We start from the raw sequence: 20,090 nt of genomic DNA, 5'->3' as shown, positions 1-20,090 counted from the left end.
ATGCTTTACATTCATTCATTTCATTAAGAAACAAAACAACAACAACTGATTTCCAGAGATTGTTTCTTCTGAACAGCAGAAAATGCCTCTTTGTGGCCTGACATCATAAAACAGCACACAAGGGCACTGATGAAAATTTAAAAAGCAAGAGCTGTAAAAGCAAGACTCTCAGGTGAGCTCCCTGCAGGTCTGGGAATGCTCGGCTGTGTCAGCCCCCAGTCCTCACAATGCACAGCACGGAGGCTTTGAGGCAGTCTCTTCTAGCCATAGCAAATGCAGTTCACCCCACATGTGGAAAATCTTTCCTAGCTTCTGTAGTGGTGCTTACTGTGAGCTTTAAGGCACTGTCAGGTCTATTGTCAGAGCCTGTTTCAACCATGGCTTCAGAAGATGGTTTGCCCCTCTCTATATGTACCATATAACTGAATCAGTAGTATATAATGGCCAGTGTACATTTTCTACCAGTTATGCTACTTGCACAAGCGAACAGTCTCTGCTACCTCATAGAATCACAGAATGATTGAGTTGGAAGTGATCTTAAAGCCCATGGAGCCCCAGCCATGGGCAGGGCTGCACCACTCAGCTCAGCTGGCCAGGGTCCCATCCAGCCTGGCCTTGAGCATCTTCAGGGATGGGACACCACAGCTTCTCTGGGCAGCTGTGCCAGGGCCTCACCGCCCTCTGAGTAACGAATTCATTCTGAACATCTAATCCAAATTTCCCCTTCTTTTAGTTTAAACCCATTCCTCCTTGTCTTATCGCTCTCAGACCTTGTAAAAAGTGGTCCCCCTCCTGCTTATAAGCTCCCCTCAGGTACTGGAAGGCCACAAAGAGGTCTGCCCACAGCCTTCTCTAAGCTAAACAAGCCCAATTCCCTCAGTTTTTCTTCACTAGAGAGGTGTTTCAGCTCTCTGAGCTTCTTCGTGACCCTCCTCAGGACTTAGCCCATCATTCTCATTCCCCTCTTGCATAGGAAGTGCCCTGGAACATGGGAAACTGGAGGTGGAACAGTAGTGGCTGAGCTACGGCCTCAACTAGTATTAATTTTGCATCAACATTGCTTTGACTCATATGTTTCAAATTGCACATCGGTGAGCAAGAGCTGCTGCTGGACCCTCTGCTTTGAAGCAAAAGAGACATTCCTCCAAAATTTCCCTAGCCAACACCAGAGTGTGGGAGAGGTCTGCTATGGTGCATGCCCTGATCCTGCTTTGGGGAATCACTTAGTGCTGCTCTTGTTTTCACAGAGCTCATTTACCTCTCCCTGACTGCTGTAATCTCTTAAGAGTGCAATTCAAGATGTTAATATGAGTACCTTCAAAAATAATTTCCATATGCAAATTCCCGATCTGAACTTCGCTAAAGCAATGTGTGTTGCTGGAATACAATTTTTTTTTTGCAACCACAATTGTCTTTTTTTATATCCTCTGTGCGCCATCCCCTCTGCTACCTGCTTGAGCTGCTCTCCGCAAGTTGTGAGCGTGAGTCTAATTTCACTCTTCAGTAAGCAGGGAATTTAGAAAATTCAGAAGTGCTGTGATCAACGGCAGGCACTCGCGTTTGTGAGAGCTCTCTGAGTGAAAACCGTGTGTGCAGCCACATTGCTGCTACACCACTGTTTTCTCTGAACGGGAACCTGAGCTGCCTCAGAAGGCAGCTGCCTGCGGGTGTGTAGGCTGTGCCTGGTGTGCTGGGGAGGCTGAGTGAGCTCGTTGGAGGACATGCACATGTGCATGCATTTGCTGAGTTGCTTCCTGGAGTCCTAGCTGTGTTCTGTCTTGTCTCTGGGCTCTCTAAAGCAAGGGTCATTAGGGCTGCTCGCTCTGGCATGTGTTCATCCCACATCCTTCTGTGTATTAGACAATGTCTACCTTACAATGTCTGATCCCGGTCCAGCATAAAATATTCCATTAACGTGACTTGAAGAGAGGAACTTATTTTTCCTGGCCTCAGCCTGTGGATTTGGTTGCAGTGTGCTGTTCTGTGTAGTATGGTTGGATCAGGCTGCCCCTCGGCAGCAGTGGGGAAACACGTGATGCCAAAAGCCACTCTGCAGTGCTGTTGTGAGGAGGAAAACCCACAGACCCAGCTCAGAGCAGGAGCTGACCTGGAGCCATCCTGGGGCCTCATGTTGAGTGTGCATCTATCTCCCGTCATGCTAAGCTGTCACAGACAATTACCTCGAGCAAACGTTTCTCCATCTTTACATCTTATTAATTGGTGGGTCCTGCTCTCTGTCACTTTGATGCCTCACGAAGAGCCAAAAGGGGGAGCAGGAGATGACATGGTGTGTCAAAACAACAACTGTCAATGTCATATGTCCAGAGAAAGGCTTGGCTGCTTTTGTAGAGGTCAGAAAGGGTATGGCATACATGGGAAGTGTGATATTTATTCTCTGCTGATCTTGTTCATAGGAAATGAGAGCAAACAGAAAAATAGATGTGAGCAACATGAAGACAGCTGTGGGGGGGGGAAAAAAAAGGACTATTTAAGATGACTGTTGGCTATAGAGTGAAGCAAGATGAAATTAAGTATCAAATAAACATCAGTAAGATCTGCTTGAGTGTGGAACAGCCTCCAGGAAGAAGCTGGGAGAGCTTTTGCTTGAGCCACTTCCAACTAGCCTGGACAAGGTGTGGGGAGAAACACAGAGGAAAACAATCCTGCAGCTGCCATAGGGCTGCAATGATCTCATAGCTCTTTCTCACCTTTAATCTCTATGATCCTACAGTTAATCATCACATATTCATTGTGAAATCCTAGTTCAAACCATTTGTTAAGCCTCAAACGAGTGGATTTTTTTTTACTATTTAGAAAAGGACAAGTCTAGGAGTTTTAACCCAAAATTAAGCCAGTAGGCTTGGAGCCGTAATTTTGCAGGCAGAGATTTGAGTCCGGGTCCACCTTTTGTATCTCTGCAGTGGGCAGAATGAAATATAGCTCATTTGTTTCTGACATGTGCTGCTGTAGAAGTTTCTGCTAAGAGGTATAGATAATGCATCAGAGCTTTATTGTTTTGCTTTTTATCTGGGGCAGTGACAGTGATCAGCTATTAGAAATAGCACTGGGTATCTTGAATGGGAAAGTACGAATGAAAGCTATTTTTTTCCTATGCTGCTTTTCCCCATACATCCTCCCCTATCCTCCCTGGTTTCTGTACGAGCACCAGGGATGGGATTCAGGTGTGATGAGGACAGAAGTAGCCAGAATGGAACACAGACTGTCTACATGATAATGCCGCCTTTCTGGAGCTACACAAGTGCTTCCTCCAGTTTGTCAGCTGCAAAGCATTGGATCACAGCTGCCTGTGCTGCCTCAGAAATTTGCTTCTGACACTAAATAATGCTTACAGGTCTGTTAGCAACCCTCTGGCACTACTGTAGGCTTGCACAGCAATTACTTCTGCAGTTACTTCTGCATCACCCTGCTGGTTGTAAACTTGAAGAATAGTCACAGAGGAACAGCAAGATTTTGGGCTGGTGGGTTCCCAAGCAATGAGCTGTTGCATGAGATGTGGCCTGTTGTTCTTCACTTGTGGAGCAGGTGCAGAGTTGAGCAAATAGTGCAGGTGCTTTCATCCCTCATCAAGAGCTCATTGCTGGATGTCGTGTACAAACTAGAGAATGTGGTGATGGCAGAAGGGGGAAAAATGTGCTGTTACTGGGACATGAATTAACATTTCCATGAAATTTTCTGTCTCCCTCCTCTGACTCCATCCACGGACAAGCAGTTTCTCATTAGATTTTTCCATTTCTCTCCTTCATTTCACCTCCAATTTCACATCACGCTTCCTTTGGTTCCCTTAATCTAACCTTCATACTAGTGGTGCTTTTCCGTACCTAAGAACCAGTCTTTGTTCCATGGAAGCAGAGTCCTTCCTTTAAGCACATCTTTCTGAATATCTTTATTAACAGTTCCCTTTTTCTTGCTTTATGAACCAGATGGTCCTGATGAATTGGGTGACTGACTTCCCTTGCAGACTCATTATTTAATACTCCTTACACGCATGGATAAAACAAGTCAAGTTTTTGCATCAAAGTTGATTCTTTTTTTCCTATGCTTTCTACAATGAATATGACAGGATATGGATTCAGGAATGAACTAAAGTTTTGATGACTTTTTTCATCCAGATTATGCACATTAGTAATATGAGCAGTTCCTGAGTATGAATAGATGAGCTTCTTATGGGATTTTTTGCTGCGTCAAGCATGGGAAGCAGGTGAAGCTGGAGAAACTGGGAGGAAGCAGTTTTGTCTATAAAGACTGTCATTCTGAGTCTTTTTTCTTCTTTTTTTTCCACCCGAGAACTTCACAATTGAGTTTTGCAAGTGAATTTTCTATATGAGTTTATTGGAGGGGCTGGGGAAATGCTGGTGATACTGTCTGCCTTCTGCAGTCCCTGGCTTTTTGTGGGTGGCTCTGGGAGAAAGAAGAAGCCATTGGTTATTCAGGGACTGCCTCAAGAAAGGACCTGGACATCTCTCTGCAGCTTCTGCAGCTCAGCTAATAAAAGGCAAGATAAAAAGCTCTGCAAAGAGGAGAAAACAGTTTAAGAGCTTTGCCTTACCTCAGCCTTAACGGTGGCCCAGAACACCTACTGGGAGGCCAGGTGACCCATAAAGAAAAACAAAACACACTTCAGTTATGCCTGGAAATAGAGTAAACTGAGATCGGCAAGAAAGCAGCTTTTGTACAAGCTGGGAGGATGCTGTAACATGCCAGGGTGTTTTGCTAGCAGTGCTTTTCAGGGCTATGTTATGGCAAGTTACGTTTTGTCTGGCCTATGTCCAGAGATGATCTCTTTTTTGCATTTCTTCTTTTTGCATTAATAAGTTTTTCTGCTGCGTTCAGTTGTGGAAGCAGGGGCTGATTATATGCTTGCCTGGCACTCTTGGGCAGTGTAGTCAGGGTAAGGCAGTCTGAGGCAGAAAGGGCACCATATCAGTATGGTAGTGCCTCATCTGCCAACACAACTTGCACTGGTTAGCAAAGGAAATGAGCTAAAATTCACGCCAGCGTTTTGTACTAGTGTTCCTAGCAACCCTGAAGAGGGGCCTTTCATAGTCTTTCAGTTAAGCTGCTAATCTGTGATCTGTTCCTTTTCTCATTTCTTTCCTGGAGGATCCCTCCTTTCAGTGAACGTTCCCTGGACTGCTTCAGGATTCTATCCTACTCAAGAACACTGTCTCTGGGCGGTAGGCAGGGATAGCCTTGTCCTTGCAAATAACTAGTTTCCTAACCCACAAATTCAACCTCATGATGAGCTTGTGTTGAAATGGGACTCTGTGAACAGAGCAATCTTCAGATAATGGCTCAGTTCATAAGGAAGCATCATGAGCTCCAGGCTTGGACCACAGTGCCAGGATAACTCTTCTTTTTGTCCTCTCTTTTTCCGTGGCTGCTCCAGCATGTGACTGTGATGAGTCAGGGGGAAACATAGGATAAAAAAACCCTCATGGGTCAAGATAAAGAGAGATTGCTTGCCAGTTACTGGCATTGGCAAAGCTATCTTGACTTGAGAAAAATCAGTTTAATGTATTGCTTATCAAAATATATTTGGATAGTGAAAAAAGAGAAGAATTGAAACAGCATGTTTCCTTCCTTTCTCTTTAGGTCAGCTCTTAAGCTTAACTTCATTCCCAGCTCTCTCTCTACCCCCTCCCCAGCAGCTGAAGAAGGGTGAGAATGGCTTCTGATCAGTCTGTAGCAATTTGTCTCTGCCACTCCCACTGTTACCTTGCCTGGTCCTTCACATGGGCTGCAATCCATCACAGATTGCTCCAGAATGGTTCTCTCCATGGGCTGCAGGGGAATCCCTCTTCTGGTACCTGGAGTATCTCCTCCTATCATTCTTTCCTCACTGTGCGGTTTGCAGAGCTGCTTCTCACACTTTTCTTCTCTGCCTTTATAGAGCTTTACCATTTATTGAGTACTTATTCCCCAAGCTACTGCCATCTTGATATTGTGCCCTATTGTGGTGCCATTGGAAGTGTCTGACTTCAGCATGGAGCTGCTCTGGCCTCTCAGAGGTCACTGCAGTCAGCCCCACTGCTACCACCTTACCATGGGCACTCAGTGCAGTGAATTCCAGCCAGACAGCCCTTTCTAAAGGGCAGAACCAGAAGGAAGAGTCGAGTTGTAGATCCTAGCTGTCTGCCTAAGGCAATATGTGAAAACAGGCAGAGGCACTCCTTTTTATGTGGAGTCCAGAATTATCCGGATTTTCTTTCTCTGGAAAGTGAACAGTCAGTCAGTTACAGAGGGGAGTCCTCTGTGTAAGGGCAGGTCTGTGGTGGAGAGCCTTTCCCATGGTGGCTTCCTCCAGAAGCCACTGCCCACCACCCATAGCCCCCAGTGTTCCCTGCGGCCAAGTGTTGTCCACAAAGTGGTGGCCCATGGACGGGTGGTGCTGAAAGGGCGTTTCTTATGAGTGAAGCCCTTGAACAAGAGGAATATTTCAAGGGAAAGGAGGGGAGGAGTCATGTGGGGCTGAGGCTTTTTGGATTTCCTGAAGCTGTGGGATGTGGGAAGCACGGAGGGTGACAGACTTGGACAGGGGTGAGGAAATGGCCTGGCAAGCATGGCAGGCATGGGTCCAGGGGAGTGTCTGTCCTCCCCTGCACTGGGCGGTGGTGATGGATGTGGTGTGCTTCAGCCACCGGCGACAGTCACAGTCATGTTTAGCTCTGCTGCTGTGCAGGGCTAGTCCTGTGATGCCCATGCAACTCGGGCTTCTGTTGAAGTGTTTGGTTTGCAGACAGCTGAAGTTTTGTTAACATTTACCAGCATGAATCAAACTCCTAGATCGCCATACCTCCCAGCCTTTAGATCTCAATCTGGTGTGCTCAGAGCACTTCTACTTAATTGTTAGTGAACCAGAATATTAAATGGTACAAAACCTGGCCAAAAGGTAGAGATTTGGTTGGTGAGCTTTAACCTTTGATACTCAGAGCCAAAACTTTGCATACGGGAGAAATTCTAAGGTGAATGTAACACACACACACACACACACGTCTGGAGGATTAGCTGTCTCTTGTCCAGATATGCCACACCTTGTAATTAAAGAAGAGGCTGTTAGTATGTGACATAGGAATGCAGAGGGTGTGGAACACCCCAGATTTACAGGCTATCAAGTTTATGAAAGAGACTAAATGCTGTTTAGTGTTACAAAGGTGGTGAGACCTTTGTTCAGCATTGCCCCAAAAATCTGGCACACCTCCGATGGGAAAACACATTGCAAGTAAGATCTTGTTAGAAGAATAATCTGTAAGAAAAATTCAGTAGGGAAACTCCAGTAGCTTCTGAAATGATTGCTTTTCTTCATGTACTGCAACAGGAGAATGGTGTGTAGACTGAACGCAAATATGCATGTGCAAGTCTTCTACTGTGTCTATTTTAACTTTACAAGTTTTCACTAAAATAAAAGTGCCCAAGTGAGCTCTAGTGCATAAAAAGTGCAACGAGCTCATTTCAGTATGTGAAAGATTTTATCTGTAGTTAAGATCTGAATGTAAGCACAGGGCTGAGGAAATAATTTCGGTTGTGTCCTTTCCAGTAAGTTGCTATACCTCAGGATATTTATAGCTCAGTAGAATAATGAATATTAACACTTGTCATCTCACATCCAAAGTGTCATGTTAAAAAGGGGGATTTGAACTCTAGAGATTAATGCAGTGAAAGCTATGACAACACTAGGCTCAATGAAAGAAAAGCTTCAAGTTAACCATAAAAGGCTCAAAATGAGTCCAAACTCAAGGAAAGCATCTTTCTTTTTTTCAACCAGGCCATCATGGTCATTCTGTGCTGTAAGCCTTTGTGTCCGCATCTCAGAATTGGATTAGGCTCCCTCCAGGATTCCTCTGAAGGTCAGTGGTAACACTAATCACTAACTCTGAGCCTTGCAGTGGTTTTGGTACTTGTGACTGGACTAGAGAACTGAATTAAATGCTCTAACAGGGTACAAGAAATAATCAGAGACCTACTGTTGCACAGTCATGCTCACTAAAAGTTTACACCAGGTCCCCTGCAATGAAGGCAAAGCAGTAAAGACTGATTGCCTGACTTTTCTTCCTGATTAATATGCTGTCATCTTCATTCTTTTTCATGAGCAAAAGTTTCACTTTTCTGAAAGAACTGCCTCCTTTCAAGGTTATTGGACTTTCAGTGGGATAATGGAACATTAGCTACAGTGCTCTGAGTGGAGGGGGAAGCAGCTGATTCAGATATCTGGAGTCTGGAGGGACACCATTATAATTCAAAACTTGACCTCCGGTTGGATGGTGCTTCTCTTCCATGCTAGGACTGGATTTGGTTGTGTCGTTACAGACAAACCATTGTGAGGGCAGATTGTGCCCAGCTGCTGCATGGGTACACAAAGAGCTGAGAAAGCTGCAGGGAGCCTCTTCGTTGTGTGTTCCTGGACAGCAGCCAACCTCCCATCAAAGGTTGCCCATTTCTTGAGAAACAGCAGAGCTTGCTCCATCCCCCAGCGATGCCTCAAGCCAAAGGTGTCCAAATGGAGACGAAAAGGGTATTTCCAGTTTCCCAGTTTGTGGGACAGAGTGTACAAGGTGGGGAGGGAAATCTGCACCGATAGAGAAGGTAAGAACTGTCTGAATGGGAGAGTACTGAAAACCTTCACAGGGACAAGATGTAAAGCATTATGGCTTTTAATGAGTCAGCTGTCATCAGATTTCTAGTAATCTTTAGCAGTGTGTTTCAGTATAATTGATCTTTACATGCATTTTCAGAAACTTCTGAAACTCATCTATAAGCTGACTTGCCTTTGACCAGCATAGTTCTTTGTGTGTGTTGGTTTGCATCAAATACAGCCTAATTCTTATGTAAAAATTCCATGGGAAAATCCAGGAATGACTGCATAACTGATTTGGTATGGCACTGGGCTATAATTCTTTTCAGATTTCAGTTTTCAAGGCCAAGAAACCAAAACCCTAAGTAATGTTTCAGTTCTATCCCTTTGCAAACTGGGTCTCTGTGGAATGCACAACTGTAGCACTCTATGCTGTATATAGAAAAGCACTTTCAATGTCCTGCAGATGTCTGCTCAGTAGCTTCCATATGGCAGATTACTTGTAGTTGGACCAGACTCCGCTCATGCTTGTGCAATTCTGTTGCAGTTGGCTAGGAGGTAAGGCAATCACAGCTCAATCTGGCCCGTTGGGTCAAATAAACTCTGCACACTCGAGTAGGGGTTTCAAGTTGAATAATGTTGCTGGAACAGTTTCCTCACTGGTACTGGTGCAGCCCTGCCTTTCAGAGAACTTGAAAAGCTTAGGAGTTTGGTAGTAGGTTGAGAGTGCTCTGGCACCTGAGTGCTGGGCTAAGATGGAATCTCTTGAACATTACTGGCACCTGAAAAGCCTTTATTGGTCCAATGCAATAAACTGGTGGTCTTAGTGAGGCAAAGGATCGGATAATTATAGAAGCAGAATCTTCCTCCAGAAGTTGTTCTCTCTGTTGAAGCTGAAACATTTTGGCAGGGGCAGTTTCCTCAGTCTCCCTTGAGCTCTGTATTTTCTTGTGGCTTAAGAGAACACTGTGTTCATTTTGGGTTTTGATCCACCGAATTTCATTCTGTTTTCTATTTATAATATTTTCCGTGTTGTTTTTATGAAACTTCCGTGTGTAAGTCTGAGACAGACAAAGAGCAAATTATGAATTTAGACACTCTTTCAGTATTGCCAGTGCTGGTGTCTGTACAGCCTGGCTGGATGCCCACTTGGTCTCATGCTGGTGGCACTGCAGCATGAGCAGGATATGTGTTGTGATGGCATTGAGCGGTTGCTGCAAATTGTTTCTTACATTAAAAACCACATTTTGAGGCACTTTTGATGGAACATGCTGGCCTCAGGTGAGTTGCACCTGCCTAGCTCAGATTAGGCTCAACCTGCATTGTTGTAAACTCTGAGAAGCCACCTGAGGATGCCCTAAGATTTAAAGATCTTTGAAGTAAATTGATTTATTTTTGTTCTTCCAATTAGGAAAGCTGAATTTGACCTAAAGATATTGAATCAGAATTCTGGTTGGAGAAGAGGTCAGGCAAAGTGTTTGGGTACTGAGAAGATTAGGTGGAAGTCTAATTTCTCCTAATTTCTCTGCTTTTCCAACATGTGGAAAAATGTGTGGGGACACAGAAATAAGATAACTCATTCTTTTGGCTACCTTGCTTCAGTTTGCAATAGCAAATCATATTTGTAACTAAGCTAATTTGGAAATGGCAGGGAACATCATTCTAGTGACAAAGAGACACTCACCATCTGCAGTCTGGCAGTACTTGCCAACTATATGTTTGGGACACAGCAGTCTAGGCAAAAGTGCTATCATCTGACCCTAATATATCTATTTTTCAGTTTATAGTGTTGTAAGCATGTCAACAGAGCAGCTCTCAAACACGGCACATTTTGAAGCAAGTAAATTATAGCGCTAATCTAATGGCTGGTTTTGTTTTTCTGACCTACTTAATTAAAAAAAAAAAAGTGTCTAAAAATGGAAATGCTGTTTCGCTTAACGCGAAGACAGAGCTGGCTTTTTTTCCCCAACATCTGTGTCCAGAAAGGAAGAAAAATCCTGTTTTGACTGGCCTTCCTCCACCAGCCTTTTTTTTTTATTATTATTTCTTGTCTAAAGCAAAGTAAGTTACATAAACATTCCACCTCTTTCCATAAATTGGCTGCAGTTTCTGAACAATAGCGTTACTGTGAAGAGAAGAAAACCACAGACACACCCCACAACTGTTGGTCACACAGCCAAAGAGAACTAAAGACGCATTCTTTGAAAGTACCAAAAAGGAAATCCATGGTCTTAAGGCAAGACCTTTTATGTTATGTTTGGAAATGTTTCTCATTTCTCTCTTTCTTCCCCCACCCCCGCTTCTTCTTTAGCTCTCTTAGCTCAACATTTTTGAGGGAGCGAAATGTCTCCAGACAGAACTTTATTCTTTGTCGAGATGTGTTGATAGTATTTGTCAGTACTCACTAACCTGGGACTGGAGAGTGAAAGAGCATTGAAAAGTGGGATTTCAGAAAGAGGAAAGAAAACATGTTACTAATAATGCCTTTGAGGCATATTTCCTCAGTATAAAAAAATAAAATAAAAATACTTCAGTGGAAAAAAAAAAAAAAGGCTAAGACAGAAAACTGTTTCAAGCAGATTGTTCTCAGTTGTAAAAGCAATAATTCTCTTCAGAGAACAATAACTCTGTAGAAACAATTGTTCTCCTCTCTGAAGCATCTCAGCGCGCTTTCCAGACGGGAATTCACACCCGTTGCAGCCTGTGTTCCCAGCTGGGCAAGCTGATGCACCAGGAGGTTAGGCAGTCCTGCCAGCGCCGCACTGCAGCAGCAAATACACCCTGAATTACTCCCGGCTGCTGCCTGCACAGCCTTCTAAACACAGAATACCAAGTGGTTTGGCACTGTCTGTCGATATTCCCTCTTGGAGGCTCTGGGATTACGATCTCAATGAAGGCGAAGTTGCCACTGATCTTACTGGGAGCTAAGCATGTGTAAAGTCAGCAGGATCCTGCAGGCAGCAGGAATGCACAACAAAGCGATGCCTATAAATCAGAGAGTAGGTGTCTGCTGGCCTCCTGCCCGCCGCTATGCGCCGGGGCCATAACAGCAGCCCTGTGCGCAGCTGGAAAGCCCAGCTGCTGCCTCGCCAGCGGGAGGGCACGGCAAGAGCTTGTGCTGGGGCAGCTGCCTGGGCTCCTGCTGCTCTCTGACCTGCCCTTGCAGCCCTCTGTGGTAGCCCCTGCATGTGGATGCTTCTCCTGAACCCGCATCTCTTGCTCTGGGGTGAGTCGGAAGCAGTGCTCTGTGTGTTATTGAACATGCATTGGCTGTGTAAGGAGCAGCAGTAAGCAAACACTATACTGTGTAGGGGGAAAAAAACCAATGCCACACCAACCAAAATAGCTATTCTGCTGTCAGGGTACCAGCAGAAAGGATGTTTGCTGTTATTCTAAAACATGAAACATTCAGAATAAGCTTCAAATGATCAGGAAAAAGAAAGGAAAAAAAAAGAAAATATATTTTAAAAAAAAATTAGATGGTTCCCTGAGATTTTATTTGGAAGTTACAACTTTCAGTAATTTGCTATGGCACTACTGAGATATTCAAATGGGATCAAGACCCTCTAATATATGCATTCTAAAAAAGCTGCTTCCAGACCTCCAGCTTAAAGCCGAGCATAAATGAAGGAGGAGAAAAAGGTGTCATAACCACTTGTATGCCACTAAGCCCCGTATATACAGAAGCTAATCTGCTTTTAGACATTGCTGTGGCTGGTAGGTGCACTGCACAGCAAGTGGACTGAAAAAGGTTAACTTTTTCCTTTTGCCTGCCAAATTGTTTCTCTACTCCACCCTTGGTGTCCAACTTTCCAATCCCTGAGTCAGTGTCTGAAGTCAAAACAACCAGCTGGGCCCCACTGAACCTTTCACTGTGGGAAAGCTCAGCTCAAAATGGCTGCATTGTTTCTCTGTAATCTTATCCTGAGCTTATAATATCCTTAGCAATTCACAGAATTTTCAGGATTATGTTTTGGCCGTACGGGAAATGCTGACGTGAATAGTGTGAAGTTTTTGCGCTTACGTTGTAAAAGAAGATATTGTGGAATAAGTTCACTATCCATTTACTGTCTGTGTTGGTGTGTTTCACCACCACTTGGAGCAGAAGGCTTCAGGATTGAGCTAAATGAGCTTTTTTTTTTTTTTTTTTTTTTTTTTCAGATTAATTTCTTAAAATAGAATTGGATAACCTGCTAAGATGAAAGACATGACACTGAAAATGTATCTTTCATAGAGAGAGCATCACTGTAACATCTACTAAGATAAAGAAGTTCGCCTAAGATTTTCAAATTGCATTAAAGAACTATTCAAGGGCAAAGCATGTGATATCTGTTGATGTCTAAAGATCCTTCTATAGGTAAAATAATAATAATAACTATTAAGAGATTGTATGGCAAAGGAAGTACCTGTGAACAGGTTTAGGGGGTGTTACTGTATTGGTAGCAAGACTTCCAAGATTTTTCATATTGAAATATGGCATTACAAAGGCCATGCTTGAGAAAAGAAAAAAGCAAAACACACAGGAGGGATCTATGAATATAAGGAAATAGGAGACGTGGTGCTTTAGTATCAGCAGTGTGTTGTTTTGGAGACTGGGGGAGCACTCTGTATTTGCTGTGTAGCAGGTTAGCAAGTGGCTTCCTGCTGAATAGTGGTGCTTGCTAGTCTCCTGTGTACACTTGTTGGAGCGGGTATTGATGTAGGTCTTGTGGGCTGACCTCAGCATTGCAAGGAGAACTCGAAGAGAATCCCACTAGCTTAGTCTTGTACTCAGCTATGAGCTGGAGGCAGAAATCCTACTTTTGGTGGCAAGGTTTTAATACCAAGCATGCACTGTGAACAAAGTCTTTAATGTCGGTTGGATGATGAGAATATGCTTGTGTACTTGGTGTACAGACTGCTCATGTGGACTTTGAATGGCAGTGGTCAAGCAAGCTAGGAAGCAAATTCAAGACTTTGTGTGACCAAAGGGTTGGGATTGAGCAAAACCCCAAGAGTTTGTTTGGTTTAAACCATACAATTCCCTCATTAAGAACCTGATGTTAAAGCAGTGTCCGTGATGACCTGATTCTGACCACAATGTAGGAAAATCCTCTATTCAGAAGACTCCTGGTCCTTACAGATGCATAAATACAACTGGAAGCTCAGGTTTAAGTTGACAGCTGCATCCTTCTGCTGCTGGATCTTGATTCTTTCTGCATTTGTTTCTATCCCATTTCATAGCTTTACTCCTATATATGGACTTGTTTGTGCGGTAAGCATGTTTTGTTTGTGGGACATGTAAATGTCTTTTACTTAGAGTTGTAACTTTCCAATCTAGTCTTGGGAATGAGGGGCCAGGTTGTGTGTATTTGTGTACATAAATTAGGTTCCTGCAGTTAATGCATGAGTGTGAAAGATTTGGTCTCCCCATTTAGGCTTTTTTCCTCCTTGAGAAGAAAGGAATTTATTCTAGGAACCATAGGTATCAGATGTCTGGTTCCAGTTTTCATTATTACTTAGTTTGCTAGAAAAATCACCAGTGTATTCCTCTACGAGTCATTGTTAGCACAGTTCCCTTCGTTTTGCTTGTGGAGGGATCCCTTCTCACTGGTCTGTAATTCAAGAGATCAGCGGTGTTACAATTGCATTAAAAATGTCACAACTGTGGTCACAGCAGATTTTAATGAAAGACATGTTGCTGATCTATACAAAGAATGTCAGACTATTTGCTTTGGCGTTGCCTGTTGCGCTCTCCTTGGGCAGTGTGTGAGAAACATGCAGGCGCCATACAGACGATACTGGGGCTCTTGGCTTTCTTAGGAGTAGTCTGCCAGGCAGATCACTGGGATTGTGCAACCGAGACTTCAAACTGATCTGGCATGTGTTTTTAGTGAAACTGAAATTGAGAAGATCAGTGAAGACAGATGACACAGTATGTATAAAAATCTACAACTTGGTTAAACTGAGTTTCGCAAGAATTGGTCTTCAGAATGACCTTAAAAGAGGTGAACTTTCCCTTCTACTGACTTTTCCTGCATCTCCTGTTCTTTGCACCGCAATAGTCCTGAGCCTTCTTATTGTCCAAATCCAAGCAGGTTTCATAGTGAGGCATCATAGTTCATAGCATGCATCGTAAGATAATAGAATCCTTAAATCTAAGTAGTTCACCATAAAGATCACAGCAACAAGTAAACCCTAAAAACTCATCTGGAGGCACAGTTGACAAAGGGTCATGGCTCAAGGGCACGGACAGCCTGGGAGTATGTGTTAAATGGACATGTTGCAAGAACTAAGGAGAGCATTGTGTGATCAACTTTGAGCCATCATGTTATTGGAAGAAATATTCGAGGTCATTGCTTAACAGTCAAAATGGGTTGTTTGTAGTGCTCTACAGCTTCTCATTTTTAAAAACATCTTTCCTTGAGCAAAGTGGCAGCTCACTCGTCATACGTTCATCCAGTCATAGGCAAACACTCCAACCTTTTCAAGTATTGCTGTCTGTGTGATAGGCAGTGGGCCTGTCTTGTTTAGCTAACTGAAATCTTAATGAATTATTTTATCCAAATTAGACAAAAATACTCTTTCATATCTCATAATTCTATTAAATCTTCATTCCATTTCCTTGTCTGTTGAGCCAAGTCAGTTTACAGTGCCCTCAGCTGTACTGAGACCTTCTTGTATTCCTTGCTGTGTTTTCTCCCAAGTATGTTATTTCCATTAGAGTTTTTACTTTGCTTGTTTAGCTTTTGCCAGAAACTTCTGCTCTTCCTATTTGAAGTCCCCAGTCATGCACTTCTATGTTTTTTCCCCAGACCAAAACATAATCTTTGTAAATCTTACTAGCTTCTACAGTAACAAAAACATGTATTTTCCAGCAAAATGTCTCAGGTGCCAAGCACAGCCCAAATGGCGGTCTGAAGAAACTGTCTCCCAAAAAGGTTGGTGAATATGTGCAAACACGAGCTGTTTTTCTAAAGACAGTTGCCAGAGTCCTTCTAACACATCGAGTTTAGAAAAATGCTTGGCATCGATCCCTCTTCCAGAATTTCTCCTTTTGTAGACAGTGGAAAATGCCTCCTTTTCATGTATTTAGATATTCTGTGTCAATGCATAAACAGAGCCTTCTATCTTTAGTTCAATGGTTGGCAAACACACCCGCTCTCTTAGCTCTTTTACTCACCGTACCATTCTTGGTTCAGCTGGATCATCTCCTAGCATCTCCTTAGTGATGAGAGGATATTTTCTAGGGTAGGATCCAAACGATAGTTGAAGAATTTTGACTTTTTTCTTTATTCACTGGGAGTGTGGTCCTTTGCACCTCTGACTTGCTGATCCTCCTTTGACAGGGACTTAACAGCATTCCATAAAGGAGATCGTATAGCTCTGCTTAAAAATCATATGCTATGTACCGTGAACAGATTCAAAGGCATAGGATGAAGAATTCTCAAAGGCCAGTAGGCATGAAGACTCACAGAGACAAAGGAAGATACGAATTAAGTTTACTGTTTTCTGCCACTGTGCAACCTGGCTGTATTCTTGTGTTCCTTCCCATCTGGTTTGCAGTTCTTCCTGTAGAATTCCTGTTATATTTCATTATTTACCTATTGTTACCACTATATCATACTGCATGGGCTTTTCCCATATTATAAGTGCAAATTTATCAAGTGAGTGTGGTAGAAATTTTGGAGCAGATCATGGTATGTCCACACTAAGGAAGTCAACAGAGCTACTCAAGTCTGTATGAAGGCTTCTTAATTGTGCTTTTCAGGCATATCTGCCACCCAATTCTAAACCATAACAGAATATCACTAGTTTTTAAAACTTCTTTATGAAATTTGCAGTGATGGTCTCCACTAGAGGCTGTGGACCCACCATGTGGACTATTGAATTAGACTGAGACTAGATAAAACCCGGATAGCGGACTTTAATTAGTTAGATAGTGGGCATTTAAGTTATAAAGAAAAACCCCACTGTTTCATTTCTACTGAAGCTAGAGTGCAACACCAATAATCTTCTGTTTCTAAAATCATTGTGCAAAATAACATCTTGGTGGTGGTTCATCACTTTTTTTTTTTTTCCTTTTCCATTTGGTGTCCTTGTCCGGGCAGAAGCAGGTGAACAAGAAATGAAAAGAAAAAAATCATTTGGGATTAAGTTCCACAGAGCAGTTCCTGAAGCTAACCATTTATAAATCCAGCTGCTCAGTTGTTTTGTAAATCATATATGGTCATGTATCCCACATGCACCAGGGACAATTTATTCTGTTGCTTAAATGTCAGTTAGTTTATATTTACAACACTTGAACATTAACAACATCTGTGGGGTCAAGTTATCCTGCAAATATTTTACAGTCTTAACACTGTAACAGTCCAGCTACTATATAAATAGGTCAATGGCCAAGAATGGGTTTTCTGCACCGTTAACCAATTAACAAAACCAAGTACCATTTTCTGTATAAAAGGTAAATGCTTATACCAGGTCTGCTAATGCATGTTATGTGTCTCCATCAGAGTGAGTTATTACATAGGCTGGTAGTGGCATATTTCTTGCTACCAATATAGGCAAATTCATGATGCAAATTTGTCCAATGTAAACAGTTTCTGAGTAACGTTGAAATAATTACTCAAAGTTATTGCAATGTGCTCTAACTGATAGAAAACATATAGGAAGTGGTGGGTTTTTTCTTGTGACTGATAATGAAATGCAGTGTCTTCAGACCTATGTAGAACCACGTGATACTGCAAAATACACTCCTTCCCTTCTAATTTGCACCATTTTTGGCAGCTGTTTATCTAATTCATTCCTAAAAATCTACAAGGATGGCAATGAGCAGACTCCCTTGGTAACCTGTGCCAGTACTAAATCAGCCCTTTAGTAATCCTGCTTCTTACTGCTGTGAGACGCATTTGGCTCTTCAATTTGTTCACTCCCCAGACATAGCAGGACTCTGGTGACTCATTTTAAAGCATGCAGATAATACGTGCTTTTCAGGGAATAACATATTTGGATGAACAATCTGTAAGACTGATGTTTCTTCCTTTTTCAGTTAAGCTGTTTGGCAAAAAATAGATAATAACTTTGCTTTCCTGTTTAAAAAAAAAGCTCCTCAGGAACTCTGTGGGAGCTGGTCCCACCCATCTCGTGGTAACCAGCTGGTTGTCCTGACTCTTAAGTTCCCCATGGACCAGTTTGCTTTTCATGCCATTGCAAGCGCTCTCCCCGGTGTATGAGTGTGCTCTCCTGCGCACAGCAGGAGTCCAGCTCTGTGTTCTGTCCCTCCCATGCATTTTGGCAGGGCAGTAAGTCTGCCCTGCCTCTGGGGGTGTGCAGACTTTGGGAGGCATGGACAGGATGGTTTCCCCCTCAATAATAATGCCTCGCAATTTATAATGGGAACATAAAGCAGAGCACAAGAGAAAAAGCAGCAATAAAGAGGTCTACGTGCCTGCCATTTTGCCTGCTAACAAACAGGGACTGGCTGTTTCACACAACTCGGCTGGAGTCTGTGTTTCTCATCTGTTTCCCATAGTAGTTCCCTGTCAACTAGCAGATCCTTAAAAAGAAAGTCACTCTTGTCCCTTTGTTTCAATTTCAGGGGCCTTTGTTATATCCTGAGTGTGGAAATGTGGATCTGGGGCTTGTAACTGGAGACTGAAAAAAAAACCCTGCCACCCTTTTCCAGAAATTGAGCCACCACCACAACTGAGGGATGTCTGGAATTTTTTTATAGGGTCTTTATGGATTGTTATGTGACTGTACTTTAAAGCTATTTTCTTAGGAGTGTCTTTTAATAGGCTCTTTTTAAAAATTTTATTGTTTTATTATTATTATTAAAATATGTAGGAGGGAGATCCAAAACTCTCAGTGGGCTAAAATTTATTCAGTCATTTTGTCACAACTGGCTAAAGTAAAACTGGATTTCCCTCAAAATGCCATTTTCCCTGGAGATTTCTCTCTGTCACCAGCAGCTAAACAAGCAGTAGACAAGTGCTTCAAAACAGCTCATTTGGGGTTTCTCTCTACAGGCAATGGGAAATACAGTGGGCTTGGGGATTTTGTATTAATTCCTCTCAGAAGGAGCATAGATAAAACTGTGGGGCAGCTCAGCAAAATGGGAATTTCCCTAAGTGCAGACATGCTCCGAAACATCTCCTAGAGAAATCCAGATTGCTGCTAGACAGAGAGCAGTGGGTGGTGATAAGGGCCAGCAGAGCAGCCTATGTGGCCCCACAAGGCCTGCTCTGGGGGGACAGTGGGGCACCCTCCAGCATTGTCATCCCCAGGGACATGAGACGAGGCTTTGAGATGGCGTTTTGGTCACTGCAGCTCAGTGGGGAGCAGCTTACAGAAGTTATGGTGTGACTGGTGTCCTGCACAGCTGTCACTCGCAGGCTGTGGCTGATGCAGCAGGCGCATGTCATGCTGCACTCCACAATGACCAGGATGGTTGCTGACAGGGAGGGAATCTGGCACGCTCTTGGGCACTGTTTCCTCTTGCCTTGCTGCTTCTGTCATTGAAGGATTACATTTGGCAGCAGCACCCAGAGGGGTTCCCATGGCAGCAGGAGGCTGCCCAAAGGGTCCATGCCATTCTGGGGCATCTGCTTTGAAGGCAAGGAGTTAAACAGGAGAGAAAGCAAAGAAGAAGTACAAAATGCAGAAAATCTGGTTTAAGAAAGTGTCTGCAGTGAAAATGGGCAGTATAATGACAGAGGAGGTAGTCGCTTTCATTGAACAAACAGCCAGGACAAAGTTGTGATGAAAGAGAGTAAACCCACAGTAGGTCTGGCTAGCAAGCCTTGATTCTCCTCACAGGTCTGCTTTTTTCTCTGCAGACCTGAGCATTCAGGATCTTGTGTAAAGAAAGAACTGTTTCCATCTTTCCAGAGATCAGGAGACAGTACAACACTTGCAGGGAGAGAAACGTCTAAAAACATTTATAGCAGCATTAGCTGGAGCATTTGTTTTTCCCAAGGGGATTACAGTTTCCATCATCACACATGCATTTAGGGTTTGTGATCTACAGCAACGGTAGTTTCACTTGAGCAGAATTTTCTTCAAATATCTGATGGGTGATACTGTAACTTAATGGACCTGTTTGAAATCCTAGAAGTATTTTTTTCCCAATTATCTTGAACTGACATTGTCATACTTATGTGTATGCTGTTTTTCCTGTTTCTTCATGCATATCCAGATGATACGCTACGATAGCAAATTCTGGTAAAAGTCTGGAATAATAAAACCTTTTTTTTTTTTTTCTTTTTAGGGAGACCCACACTCCACTAGGAGAGATGTAGAGAGCTTATTCTTTACTACAGCTGGTCCTGTCAGGTATTTATCTAAGTATATAATCATTTCTTGAATTACATTTTGTTCAGTCAGGCTACATGCCTACCTTTCTAAATTTACAGCTTGCTCAGTGAACATGGTTTCTGGTAGGAATCCATCAGTCTGCAAGTTTGTTAAAGGCATGATGTTATCGGCAGTTCAGTTTCAGGGTTTTCCACATGCTGCTGTG

General features: G+C 43.0%; 1 protein-coding gene across 1 annotated transcript in view; it reads left to right on the top strand.

Moving 5' to 3' along the window:
- The first annotated feature begins 19,861 nt into the window (after nt 1-19,861).
- Nucleotides 19,862-20,090, top strand: part of HHAT (hedgehog acyltransferase) — a 157,053-nt gene continuing 156,824 nt past the window's right edge. The window contains exon 1 of the mRNA XM_032443397.1: nt 19,862-19,903. The gene's annotated coding sequence lies outside the window, so the exon portion shown is untranslated. The remainder of the gene's footprint in view (nt 19,904-20,090) is intronic.

Source organism: Coturnix japonica, chromosome 3 (assembly GCF_001577835.2).
Source record: "Coturnix japonica isolate 7356 chromosome 3, Coturnix japonica 2.1, whole genome shotgun sequence".
Classification (NCBI taxonomy): Eukaryota; Metazoa; Chordata; class Aves; order Galliformes; family Phasianidae; genus Coturnix; species Coturnix japonica.
This window is presented reverse-complemented; position numbering and strand designations above follow the sequence as displayed.